Here is a 12,703-nt window from a genome sequence, read left to right on the forward strand (position 1 = left end):
TCCTGACGTGTGTCGGCGCTGGGCTCCAAGGTGTACCTCCGCACGCATGGGGTTAACTACGCCCCCATGACCATTCCCGGCAGGAGGGGCGGGACAGAGGACTGCGTTATGTTTCTCCTAAAAGAAAATCATGAAATTCACACACTCCAGGTGCCACACGTATTATGGAGGGAGGGAAAGCAGATGAGCGGGCGGGAAAACTAGCGGGCTTGCCACGCCCAGGCAGCGCTGGTCGGGTTTCGGCTTCCTCCGCCCCTTCCTTTTTCTCTGTGCATCCTCCGTGACGCGGGGCACAGCTCTGCCCGGGGGCCTACCAGAGCCCACCTGGACCCCACACTGGGTCAGCCCTGGTGCGGAGGAGGCCGCTGTAGGTGGGCACAGGGGGCAGCACGCGTTAAGGGGCTGGACGGGGGGTGGCCATGCGTGTGAGGGCGCGGAGCAGGGGCGTGCCCATACGTGTGAGGGGGCTGGGTAGGGGCGTGGCCCAGCGTGTGTGTGTGTGGGGCTGGACAGGGGTGTGGCCACGCGCGAGGGGGCCGTGGCCACGAGCGAGGAGACTGAGAAGGGGCGTGGTCACGCGTGTGAGGGGCTGGGCTAGAGGAGTGGCCCTGTGCGCGGGGGCTGGACGGGGGCGTGGTCATGTGCGAGGAGGCTGAACAGGGGGCGTGACCACGTGCGGAAGGGGGCTGATCGGAGGTGTGGCCACATGTGAGGGGGCTGGGCAGGGGGTGTGGCCACGTGTGAAGGGGGGCTGGGCCGGGGCGTGGCCACACGTGTGCTGGCTCTGCTGTGGGCTTCCTTCCCTTCCTGTGCAGGTGGTGGTGCCCTCTGCGCCTTCACTGGGGCCCAGCCAAGTAACTGAATCCAGCCAGGAGCAAGGGCAGACGCTGGCACAGGTCCTGCCACTGTCCCCAACCTGGGTTTCAACACAGCTGAGGCCTGGCATAGTCTTTCTGGGCGCCTCTGGCTGGCTCGGTCTGAAAGGTGGGACAGATGCAACTGGGGCCTCCCTGGGTGCAGCGTGGGTGGCTCCTGGCTGGGGAAGTGAGAAGCCCTCCGTGCGGTGTCTCTGAGGCAGCCCCAGGCCAAGGCTGTGGCGTGCTTGGTGGTGCTGTAGGCCCAAGATGTTTATGGGTCGAGGGTCCCCGGGGCCGGGATTCTGATCCCTGGTGAGAGTTGGGTCAGGGAGGAAGTCCAGACGTGTCCTGAGTGGCCATTCCTCACATTGAGGTGACACCGCCTCTCCAAACACGTGACGTGGCTGGAAGCAGATGCTGCTGTCCGGTTCCCCCTCCTCTCCGTCCCTGGCTGGGACATGTGGATGTCACCCGCAGCCACTTTCTTCTGGCCTCTGTCCCCCTGCCTGGGACACGCGGACCTCACCCCCAGTCTCCTTCTCTCCTCTGCCCCCCGCAGGCGCGGCCAGGTCACAGTCGGCACCAGAAGTTTGGCAGATCTCAGTGAGGCGTTAGTTTGCATTTCCTTGTGACGGGTGAGTTGAACACCCTTTCATGAGTGTATTGATCACTGTGTACCTTCTTTGTTGAAATGTCGTCAGTATTTAAAGTCACAAATCTTCCTCTAAGACTATGCTACAATTTTTGTGTAATATTTTGATGGATATTTGAAATAAGTGCTAATTTTCTTTGGATTTCTTCTTTGACCCATGCTTTATTTAGGAGAATCTCTTTATGTATGTATTTATTTTTTAAACCCCCTATTCTGAGAAGCATATTTAGAAGAGTATTGCCCACTTTCCAAATACGTGGAGAGACTAAAAGGGATCTTGCTATTACTGATTTAATTCCATTTTGATCAAGGAACAAACTGCAGGATCTCACTTTTTAAAATTACAGAGACTTATTCTTACTGTTTAACATAAGCCCTATCTTCGTAAATGCTCCGTGTACACTCAAAAATTACTTGTGTTCTGCAGCTGTGGGGTGGGATGCTCGCCAAGAGTTAATGAGGTGCAGCTGGTTGACAGTGCTCTTTAAACCGGCGAATCCTTCCTGTCCCACCTGCTGTGCTTGCAGTCCCGAGAGAGCTGTTACATCTCCAACTAGGACAGTGAATTTCTCTATTCTTTCAGTTCCGTCCGTTTTTACTTCGTGTTTTTTGAAACTGTTATTATCTTTTTAGGCATTTAGGATTTTTCTGTGATCCTGACAGTGGCTGACCATGGTGTCATCATGGAATGTCACTCTTTATCTTCAGGGGTGCTACCTGGTCTAATGTGAGTGTTCCAGGGCTATTTTCTTATGCACAGAATTGGCGCTGTGTATCTTTTCCTTTTTCTATTCTTTTTTCTTTTTGAGACAGAGTCTTGCTCCATTGCCCAAGCTGGAGTGCAGTGGCGCGATCTTGGCTCGCTGCAAGCTCCGCCTCTCGGGTTCACGCCATTCTCCTGCCTTAGCCTCCCGAGTAGCTGGGACCACAGGCACCCGCCACCACGCCTGGCTAATTTTTTTGTATTTTTTTTTAGTAGAGACGGGGTTTCACCGTGTTAGCCAGGATGGTCTTTATATCCTGACGTTGTGATCCTGCCCACCTTGGCCTCCCAAAGTGCTGGGATTACAGGCATGAGCCACCGTGCCCGGCCACTTTTTTCCTTTTTTTTTTTTGAGTCAGGGTCTCACTCTGTTGCCCGGGCTGGAGTGCAGTGGTGCCATCTTGGCTCACCACAGCCTCGACCTCCTGGGCTCAAGTGATCCTTCCACCTCAGCCTCCAGAGTAGCTGAGACCACAGGCATGCACCACCACACCAGGCTAATTTTTTTTTGTATTTTTCAAACTCCTTTTTTTTTTTTTGAGACGGAGTTTCACTCTTGTTGCCCAGGCTGGAGTGCAGTGGTGCGATCTTGGCTCGCTGCAACCTCTGCCTCCTGGGTTCAGGCAATTCTCCTGCCTCAGCCTCTCCAGTAGCTGGGATTACAGGCACATACCACCATGCCTGGCTAGTTTTTTTCGTATTTTTAGTAGAGACAGGGTTTCACCGTGTTGGCCAGGCTGGTCTGGAACTCTTGACCTCAGGTGATCTGCCTGCCTCAGCCTCCCAAAGTGCTTGGATTACAGGTCAAACTCTTAGACTCAAGTGATCCTCACTCTTGTGCCTACCACAATGCTGGGACCACTTCTGGACCACTGTGGATCTTTTTCTATCCTTTAGACACCCAACCTGTCTTTGTATCTTAAGTGGGTGTCCGTAGATGGAGTTGGGTCTTGGTGACAATCCCTGCTTTGCACATGGAGTTTCTCCATTTGCAATTCCAGTAATGATTGATGAGGTTGCTGTAGATCCCCCACCTTGCTACTTGTTTTCTAAGTGTCTTATCTTGTCATTTGTTTTTTATTTGTCATTTTTTCGTTCCTTTGTTCCTCCATTCCTGCCTTTTTTGGGTTAATTGAAATTTTTTAGTACTTCGTTTTACACCTCTGTTGGCCTTTTAGCTGTGCCTCTTGGTATTACCATTTTTAGTAGTTATCCTAAAGACAACAAAATGAATGCTTAATTTATCAGCCTATTCACGTCACACAAAATGTGGGAAACTTGTAACGGTGTAATTCCTCTAACCCTGTTCTTCCTGTTACAGTTGCCATATGTTTAACCTCTACCTACATTACAAACTCCGTAACACAATGCTACTTTTGCTTTAGACGATCTTTTGAATAAATTAAAGTTAATTTTTTAAGAAATTAACTGTCAGTTGGGTGTGGTGGCTCATGTTTGTGATGCCCAAATTTTAGGAGGCAGAGGCAGGAGGATTGCTTGAACTTAGGAGTTCGAGACTGCTTTCGGAAACACAGTGATACCTCGTCTATTAAAAAGAAAGGAAACTAGCCGGGCATGGTGGTGTGCACCTGTAGTTTCAGCTGCTCGGGAGGCTGAGGCAGGGGGATCCCTGGAGCCCAGGAGGTCGAGGCCGCTGTGAGCCATGGTCATTTTCCTCCCTATCTCCCCTGTCCAGCCCCCACACAGCTCCTTCTCTGTTGTCCCAGGCCAACCCCAGCCCTGGTGCTATGCCCTCCTCTCACTGCGCCCTTGTTTCCCCGAGCTCTGCCTCCTACGGTGGCAGAGTGGGAGGGGGAGGGTGGGAAGCATGGCTCACAGTTGGCTCCATCACAGTGGCCCCGTATTTGTCCAGTTTCACAGCCATTTGCTGGAGGAACGCAGGTCCAGCACTGGCTACCCTGTCACGGCAGGGGTGACCTCTTACCAGCCTAGCAGCCCAGAGGCACCCCAGGCGGGGAGGTGGCAGGTGGGCACCGGGTCCTGCATGTTGTGGCAGTGAAGCCTGCAGCCCACCAGAGCTCCGACAGCAGAGAAACAGGCTGCGAGTGTAAACGTGGAATTGCTGTGAGCCATGGCGCCAGCAGCATGTGCTGCAGAGACAGCTAATCAATTAGCCCCTCTGTGCCGCGTGGGTGAGGCATTGCTGTGCGTGCACCATTAAAGAGCTCACGGGGAGAGAAATGCAGACTCCTCTGGGGGCCCCAGGGTGGACTGCACCACTCAGCACGTTCTATCGAGTGCCTTTCCCTGCAATGCGTGCTTTCTGAGGCTGTAATTTTGAGTGTGTCTTTCAAGGCTGCAGCCCTTGAGCAGTACAGCCTGGGTGTTCAGCTGGATAATCCTGTAAATGAAGTTTGAGTGGTTTAACTGCTCACAGCAGCAGGTGGGAGCTCGGGTGGTGGGGAGCATCCGGGGTTTCGAGGAGTCTGAGCCTCTGTGCAGGGCTGCAGGCTGTGGACGGGTTGCACGGGTGCTGGTCTTTAATGAGAGGACCTTCAGAGAGATGCAACAAAACCGCATGTGAGGCAGAAATGAAGCCTCCGAGTTGTATTGGAAGAGCTGCTGTCCATGCAGCCACCACCCCCCTAAATACTCTGTGAGGGTCCTGGCTCCAGTCCATCTGTCTATCATCTTGGGAGCAGCCCATGCCAGCCACGTTGTCCTCCAGGCTTCTCTGCACAGACCTGGCTGCTGCGGGGTGCAGGGCATGCTGGTTGCACGTGTGCACTCCACCTCTCTTTCACATGCGCGTTCTCTGTAACACTCAGGACAACCCCGTGAACCAGAAGTCAGGTCCCTTGTTGAACTGGAGTTGGCCTCAGAAAGATCTTGGAGGATTAAGGCAGAGCTTTGCTCTGGGTCTGCCTCCAGGAAGGTGCCTGAGTCTCCACAGGGGCTGTGCCACAGAAGCCCCCCACAGCTTTTGGAACCCCAGAGCCCTTCACTGCACATTCGCCCTGTAGCCTCAGTCTCCAGGGACCTGGCAAAGCCCCAGCGTCAGCTTTTATGTTCTTCTGCATCACCGTGTCCTCTGCCTCGCTATGAATGAGTTTATCAGGCCTCCTCCTTGGGGAGTGCAGTGGGGGCAGGTGGCAGACCTCGGGGCCAACAGAGAGTCATTAAGTAATCTCATAGTGAACGTGGCCTGGAGTCTTGTTTTTCAGATGGAAAAGGGAAAATTGGGCAAAGTTTGTAGGGGAAAAATACCAAGTTTTGTGGTGGTTGTGTTGATGGAGGGGGTTGAGCTGAATCTGAGAAGCAAGTACATTTGAGGCTTGGCTGCCACACTCACGGACACTGCAGACAATGAGGAAAAATGGCTGGTTGTGTTTTCTTTCCACTGCACAAAAGAATAATTGCTTTTGTTTACAGATTTTCTGAAATGTCCTTCCAATTCCTTTGCCCCTGAATTATGAGCTGTGCCAGCTTGCGTGCAACAAATGGGTCTTATTGAGCACAAATACATGGGTGCAGAGCGTCTTTCAAAGAGGAGGCATCAGGGAGCCTCCTCCGGTCTCCACAGCCCCTGACAGGAGGCTGCTTCTCGGGATCCAGACCTGCCTGGGCTGCTTCAGTGGCCTCCCTGCCCTTCCCGGTGCGGCAGATCTGTGCCCACAGCAACGCATCCCCCGCACCTGCACCACCGCTCTTCCTGAGGCCCAGTGTTGATCTCTTTGTGGCCCCAGTGAGGACATTTTTGAGGCTTCGTGATCTCTGTAGGATGCTGTCCAGGCCCATGCACACAGCAGGTGCATCCGTGAGGCACACCTCATATCTTAGCACTGCTGTGCTGTGATGCAAGTCCTCAGGGAGCTCGGCTCTACACTGTCACTCAGGGATCCAGCAGCCCCTTCCACCTGTGGCGCTGCCGTCCTCTGGTTTGGCGTCCTCTCCGTTCAGTACACGGCCGGGGAGGAAAGTGAGGAGGCTGTTGGCGAGGGTCTTATGAGCCAGGGCCAGGAGTGGACCGCGTCACCCCTGCCCACGTTTCTTGGCTAGAACTAGCTGTTTGGCCAAGGCAAACCCCTGAAGTGAAGGATGCAGGCAGGGCCCACCTCTCTCTCTCTCTCTCTCTGCCATTTGCCCCTCACCCCCACCCACCCGACCACCCGTGCCCCACAAGGAGGCTGCCTCAATGCCCTTCAGTAACCCACTTCTGTTGTGCAAATTCCACTCCAACGTTTCCTCTTCAGAGCGACTGCCCGAGAAAACTGGATAATCGCGCCTTTCCCTGTGTTTCTGTGGTTCTTTTATAATCCTGGTTTTAAAATCTAAAATAGTGCATGCTGGTATTTGCTTTTTAGGGTTGTAGAAGAAGGTTAACAAGGTACCACAAACCGGATGGCTCAAAACAGCGGATACTGTCTCACGGTTCTGGAGACCTGAAGTCTGAAACAAAGTGGTGATGGGGTCGGTTCCCTCCGGAGGCTCTGAGGGGGATGCAGTGGCTCTGAGGGGGATGTGGGGGCTCTGAGGGGGTGGCGGGGCCTCTGAGGGGCATGTGGGGGGCTCTGAGGGGGAGGCGAGGGCTCTGACGGGGAGGGCGGGGTTCTGAGGGGGAGGCAGGAGCTCTGAGGGGGATGTAGGGGGGCTCTGAGGGGGATGTAGGGGGGCTCTGAGGGGGATGTAGGGGGGCTCTGAGGGGGAGGCGGGGGTGGCTCCGAGGGGGATGTGTTTCCTGCCTCTCTCCGCCGTGCTGGGGCTCGCTGCATCTTCGTGCTCCTCTGCTTGTGGATGCGTCACTCTGGCTCCGTTCTTCTTCACGCGGCATCCGTCTCCCTGCGTTCTCTCCTTTATAACGGCACCTGTCATTGGATGGATGCAGGGACCGCTCTAATCCACCATGATTCTATCTGGAGAACCTAAACTTAATTACATCAGTAAAGACCCTTTCTCCATGAGGTCACTCACACGTTCTCGGGGGACATGTCTTTTGGGGCCACCATTCCCCCAGCTCCAATGCTCCTTGAAGCTCAGTAAGCTTCATAGAGGGGATTCAGGTGGGGGTGCCCTCGGTCTCACTCAGTGGGCGTCAGGGGGCGTATCGCCTGCAGGCCGGCCCTTCTGCCCTCTCAGAGGCAGCCACAGCTCAGGTCAGGCTGGAGGGTGGGGTGGACTTCCTCCCTCCCTCCCCCTCACTGCCCCCCCCCGCCGCCTGCTTCCTCCCATCCTCCCTCTTGCTGCCCCCCCACCCTGCCTGCTTCCTCCCATCCTCCCTTTTACTGCCCCCCCACCCCACCTGCTTCCTCCCATCCTCCCTCTCACTGTCCCCCCACCTGCTTCCTCCCATCCTCCCTTTTACTGCCCCCCCACCCCACCTGCTTCCTCCCATCCTCCCTCTCACTGGCACCCCCCACCTGCTTCCTCCCATTCTCCCTCTTGCTGCCCCCCCACCCTGCCTGCTTCCTCCCATCCTCCCTCTCACTGTCCCGCCCCCCTCCCTGTGCCTGCTTCCTCCCATCCTCCCTTTTACTGCCCCCCACCCCACCTGCTTCCTCCCATCCTCCCACTCACTGCCCCTCCCACCCCACCTGCTTCCTCCCATCCTCCCTCTTGCTGCCCCCCCACCCTGCCTGCTTCCTCCCATCCTCCCTCTCACTGTCCCGCCCCCCTCCCTGTGCCTGCTTCCTCCCATCCTCCCTTTCACTGTCCCCCCACCTGCTTCCTCCCATCCTCCCTCTCACTGGCACCCCCCACCTGCTTCCTCCCATTCTCCCTCTTGCTGCCCCCCCACCCTGCCTGCTTCCTCCCATCCTCCCACTCACTGCCCCTCCCACCCCACCTGCTTCCTCCCATCCTCCCTCTCACTGTCCCCCCACCTGCTTCCTCCCATCCTCCCTCTCACTGGCTCCCCCTCCCCTGCCAACCTGCTTCCTCCCTCCCTTCCCTTCACTACCCCTCACTCCCTGCCTCTTTCCTCCCATCCTCCCTCTCACTGGCCCCACCACGTGTAAGTGTCTGTCAGGCTGGGAGGCAAGAAGCAGCAGGTGCCTTCCATTTGGCCTTGTACATTCGTTGTCATGAGCTGGGTCTGCTCCCCTGGGCTCAGACCCTTGATTTTCAGGGCTCTTGGTGAGTGGGGGGTGGGCACCCAGGACAGCTGCCCGGGGATGGCTGCATGCGACCTCTCGGGGGGCATCAGCTGCTGTCTAGCTGGGGCTCCGTTACTTCTGTTCTTCAGGTCTGGTGCCTTTTTATGCCATTGCATATGGAATTGTTTAACAGTTTCATTTTTAAATTGTTCATAGAAATATAGGAAGATAATTGAATTTTGTACTTGATCAGATATCCTGCAACCTGACTAGATTCACTGAATCATTTTCAGTAGTTTGTTTTGTAGATTACATAGGGTTTTCTCAACACATAATCATGCTTGCAAATAATGGCTTTCTTCCTCTCTTTTTCCCCTCCCTCCCCCCATCTTTCTTTCTGATTTTTATGCCCTCTGTTTCCTTTTCTTGCCTTATTGCATTGGCTGGGACCCCCAGTACAGTATGGAACAGAAGTGTCAAAAGTGGCCCTAAGTATGGGTCACTTTTAGTTTAGTTTTAGTTGTTAGTTTTCTATAAATGTATTTAATCAGGTTGTGGAAAGTCCCCATTATTTCTGGTTTGCTAAGAATTTTGTCATAAGTACCTACTGAATCTTTCTTTCCTGCTACTGTAGTCTTGGGGTTTTCTTTGTGGGAAGGTTTTTATGTACAACTTTAATTTCTTTAATAGGGATAGGGTTATTTGCAGCTTCCCCCTTATTTCCAGTATTTCAAGAACAGGCAATTTTAATGTTACATTGTGACAATCAAGACAAACCCTGGTTTCTAATAGAGAAATGGCAGGTGTCTGGTTGGGGACAGCCAACGTGCACAAGGGTCCCAGAACGTTTCATTGTGCCTGAAAGTGAGGGAGCTCTCCAGGACGAATGGGGCCTGTCGAGAAGACAAGGAGCCAGTTTGAAAGAGGTGGCATTGGTGAAATCTGGGACAACCTGAGCATCCAAAAGAATGAGGCCCATAGTTAACTGGGATACATCTAATCCATTTACATCCATGAATCCACAATGACACTCTAAGAAAAGAGAAAGCCTGAAAAACTCATCTCAGGCAGATCTCAAACCAACTCTTTATTTTGAATATTGGCAGCCAGAGGGAAAAATCGAACATTATCTTGTTTTGTGCTAGAAAGAGGATGCCAGTATAACCAAATGGCACTAGGTATGAGGAAAGACCTTTAAAAAGGAATGTTGGGCCGGGCATGGTGTCTCATGCCTATAATCCTAGCACTTTGGATTACAGTGTTAGGGAGGCCGAGGTGGGTGGATCAGCTGAGGTCAGGGGTTCGAGACCAGACTGGCAACATGGCGAAACCCCATCTCTACTAAAAATACAAACTTTAGACAGGTGTGGTGGCCCACGCCTGTAATCCCAGCTACTTGGGAGGCTGAGGCAGGAGAATTGCTCGAACTCAGAAGGCAGAGGTTGCAGTGAGCCGAGATCGCACCATTGCACTCCAGCCTGGGCGACAGAATGAGACTCGGTCTCAAAAAAACAACAACAAAAAGGAATGCCGGCCCATAAATGTGAATGAGTGACTGAGTTAGAAAAATCATCTTTTCCAAACACCACTGAAATCATGGACTAGGACAAGGTTAGCCCATGAGTGTTTAGACCAGTGAGGTGAGCAGCTGCTGGGGACAGGACCCTTGTCTGGTATCGGTGGCAGGGAAGGCTGTGAGCCTCCCCTCGTGTGGGCATCAGCCTCAGCCTCCCAGTGAGGGTCACCCAGGGAGCATATCTCCTGGTGAGAAGTGCAGGAGCTTCACATTCCCTGGATACGTCCCAGCCGAAATGTTCACCGTGAATCCGGCAACCTGTGGAGCTGATTTCCATTTCTAAGGAATGAGGGGGGATGAGGAAGAAACCCCCAGGACAGCACCGACAGTCCCCGCGGGGACCTTTCCCGGACACCCGGCCTTCTCGGTGGCGAGGCAGGTGGCGGAACCGACAGGCCCGGCGAGAACCTTTCCCGGACACCCAGCCTTCTCAGCGGCGAGGCAGGTGGCGGCACCGACAGGCCCGGCGGGGACCTTTCCCGGACACCTGGCCTCCTCGGCGAGGCAGGTGGCAGAACTGGTTCCATGTCTGATCTTCCTTAGACAAACCTGCCTTCAGAGGAAATTGTGGACAACTGGAGAAACTGGAAAATGTACTAGATATTGGCTGATATGAAGCATATATGTTTTGTTAAGTATGATAATTCGATTTTGGCTCTGTAGGGAAAGGCTCTTATTTTAAAAAGATGTGCACTAGAGAAAAAGGAAACAGCATGTAGCAAATACATCCACGATGTCCTCCTGGTTTAATTGGTTCTGTGGCCTCGGTTTCTGCCTTCCTGATGGCACCTCCGTGACTGGAGCTCAGACCCCGGCATCAGACCGGCCTCCGCAGGGAGGAGCTGCGGTGCCCAGGCCAGGCCAGGAAGCACCATGGCCCACTGCCTGGGCCTCACCTCACGAACGCCAAGCACTGTGGCGGGCACAGGCGGAGCCTGGCGGCCTCACGCCCACACCAGCAGCTCCTCCCTCAGCCCCTCGCCCGCCGCTCCCAAGTCCGGCAGTTCTGGAGCACGGGAAGCTCTCTGGGAGTTGCTGGGCAGCAGGACCTGGTCTGAGATGACTGAGTCTGCCCAGGTCTTCACGCGCGTAACTGAGCGTGAGCGTGTCTGAGTCTTACCGCAGAAACATTAAAATGCTTGGTGACAGGTGTTAGGAGACTTCTGGGATCTGCACTGTAGCACTTCTCTAAAACTGGGAATATTCTGAGTCTCAGAGCTTGTTTGGATGAGGAATCCTGGGGCCCGATTCTAGACCTGAGGCACCAGCAGCAAAGGATGTGGCCCAGCCCCGGAGCCCCAAGCAGCTCGGCCGGGAGTGCACCCTCCTCCCTTCCCAACCCAGTCGCAGTCAGTTATGAAAAAGGAACAGTGCATGATTCCAAAGTTATATTTAAACGCCAACTGCGTTGAATTTGGCAACATTTGACAGAAGTTATGGAAAGCCTTTCAAAGATTTAGCAGGACAAAAACAAACTAGCAAGCGAGCATTATTGTGTGCTTTAAAAGTAAACAGGCTTGAGCAATGGTGTCTGTTTTAGAAAACTGACGAGCCTCGCAGGTGGATCATGGGAGTGCCTGCAATTACTGGGTATTCAACCAAGGTCCCCTCCGGTCTGTGCCTCATACAAACAATGGGTATTCCACTGAAATTCAGCTCCTGGAGCAAAGATTTCAGAAATGCCCTCCGTACACCAGGTGAATTGCAAAGGGGCCAGGTGTGAGAAGGGACTCCGGGCTCAGAGCCCTGGGGGCTGGCGTCCCTCTCCTCTCCTGGAAAGCCGGCCCAGCCATCCCTCTTCCCCTTGCCCCTCTCCTACCCTCCCTGGTCTCCTTCTCTCCCTGTCTCTTTTCTGCACTGGGCGCCTTCCAGCCTTGGGAGCTGGGCCCAGCTTTCCCTGAGGATTAATGACAAAACAGAGTGAAGATGTGGCTGGCAGACTGCCCGCTGCCCCTGTGGCCGGGACCTCTGCTGTCAATGGGAAGGTGACTGCATCGTTGGAGAGTAATTGGGTCATGAGACAAGCAGGAGGGGGTGGCTGTTCTGGAAGGTTCTGCAGGGCCAAACTGTGATGAAGATTGCAGCATGAATATGCTCTTCCATCTCCCCAAAAGTCCAGTCTGACACCTCAGTTTATTACGGTGTTGACAGTAATAGTGTTCTGAGGATATCATCAGATAAAATCACTCCTCTGCAGCCTGGGGCTTTGCAAAGATTAGCGAGTGGTTTCTGTTCATGAACTATCTTCAGGGCTGTTAATCGCCTCCCTCACTCCCTGCAAATCCCTGAGTCACTAGCGGTGAGGGTGGGGCCCAGTGCTGACCTGTGACCCCAGCCCTGGACATCTCCATGGCCAGCGTTGCGAGGGCCCTGGCTGCGCTTCTGCCCACTGACTGGCAGACCAGGCATCCAGGCACCCGGGCTTTGTGTCAGGTTCCGATCCTTCTTTCTGCACGTGCTGTCTGTGCAGTAGTTCATGGTCAGCCCCAGAAATGCGCACTCGAGATGGCGTGGGCCTGCGTGGAGTCTGCACGTGGCACAGCAGGGACCTGGCTACGCGATCCTCTCGTTAGTGCTTTGTTGGGTTACCCATGACCTGCAAAGCTGGGGCTAATTTCCTTGTCTTTGACAACTTGACCAGAAGGTCCAAACAAAACAGAACCGAACTGCATCAACATCTACGACGGGGGAGATGATGTGAGATTCCACAGCAGCCCCAGCCAGCTGAGGCCCCAGCGCTTCTGTGTTCCTGAGGGCTGATCCCTGCGGCTATAAAAGAGCGCATACAAGGTGTGGGGTGCG

At 54.2% G+C, this 12,703-nt stretch overlaps 1 long non-coding RNA gene across 3 annotated transcripts in view; it reads left to right on the forward strand.

Moving 5' to 3' along the window:
- Positions 1 to 269: 269 nt before the first annotated feature.
- The window catches only part of LOC117979518 (uncharacterized), a 49,582-nt gene continuing 37,148 nt past the window's right edge, over positions 270 to 12,703 (forward strand). For all 3 annotated transcript variants that reach the window (XR_008624631.2, XR_008624633.1, XR_008624632.1), the window contains exons 1-2: positions 270 to 371; positions 1,417 to 1,492. This is a non-coding gene — a long non-coding RNA (uncharacterized LOC117979518). The remainder of the gene's footprint in view (positions 372 to 1,416; positions 1,493 to 12,703) is intronic.

The sequence above is a fragment of the Pan paniscus genome, chromosome 13 (genome assembly GCF_029289425.2).
Source record: "Pan paniscus chromosome 13, NHGRI_mPanPan1-v2.0_pri, whole genome shotgun sequence".
NCBI lineage: Eukaryota > Metazoa > Chordata > Mammalia > Primates > Hominidae > Pan > Pan paniscus.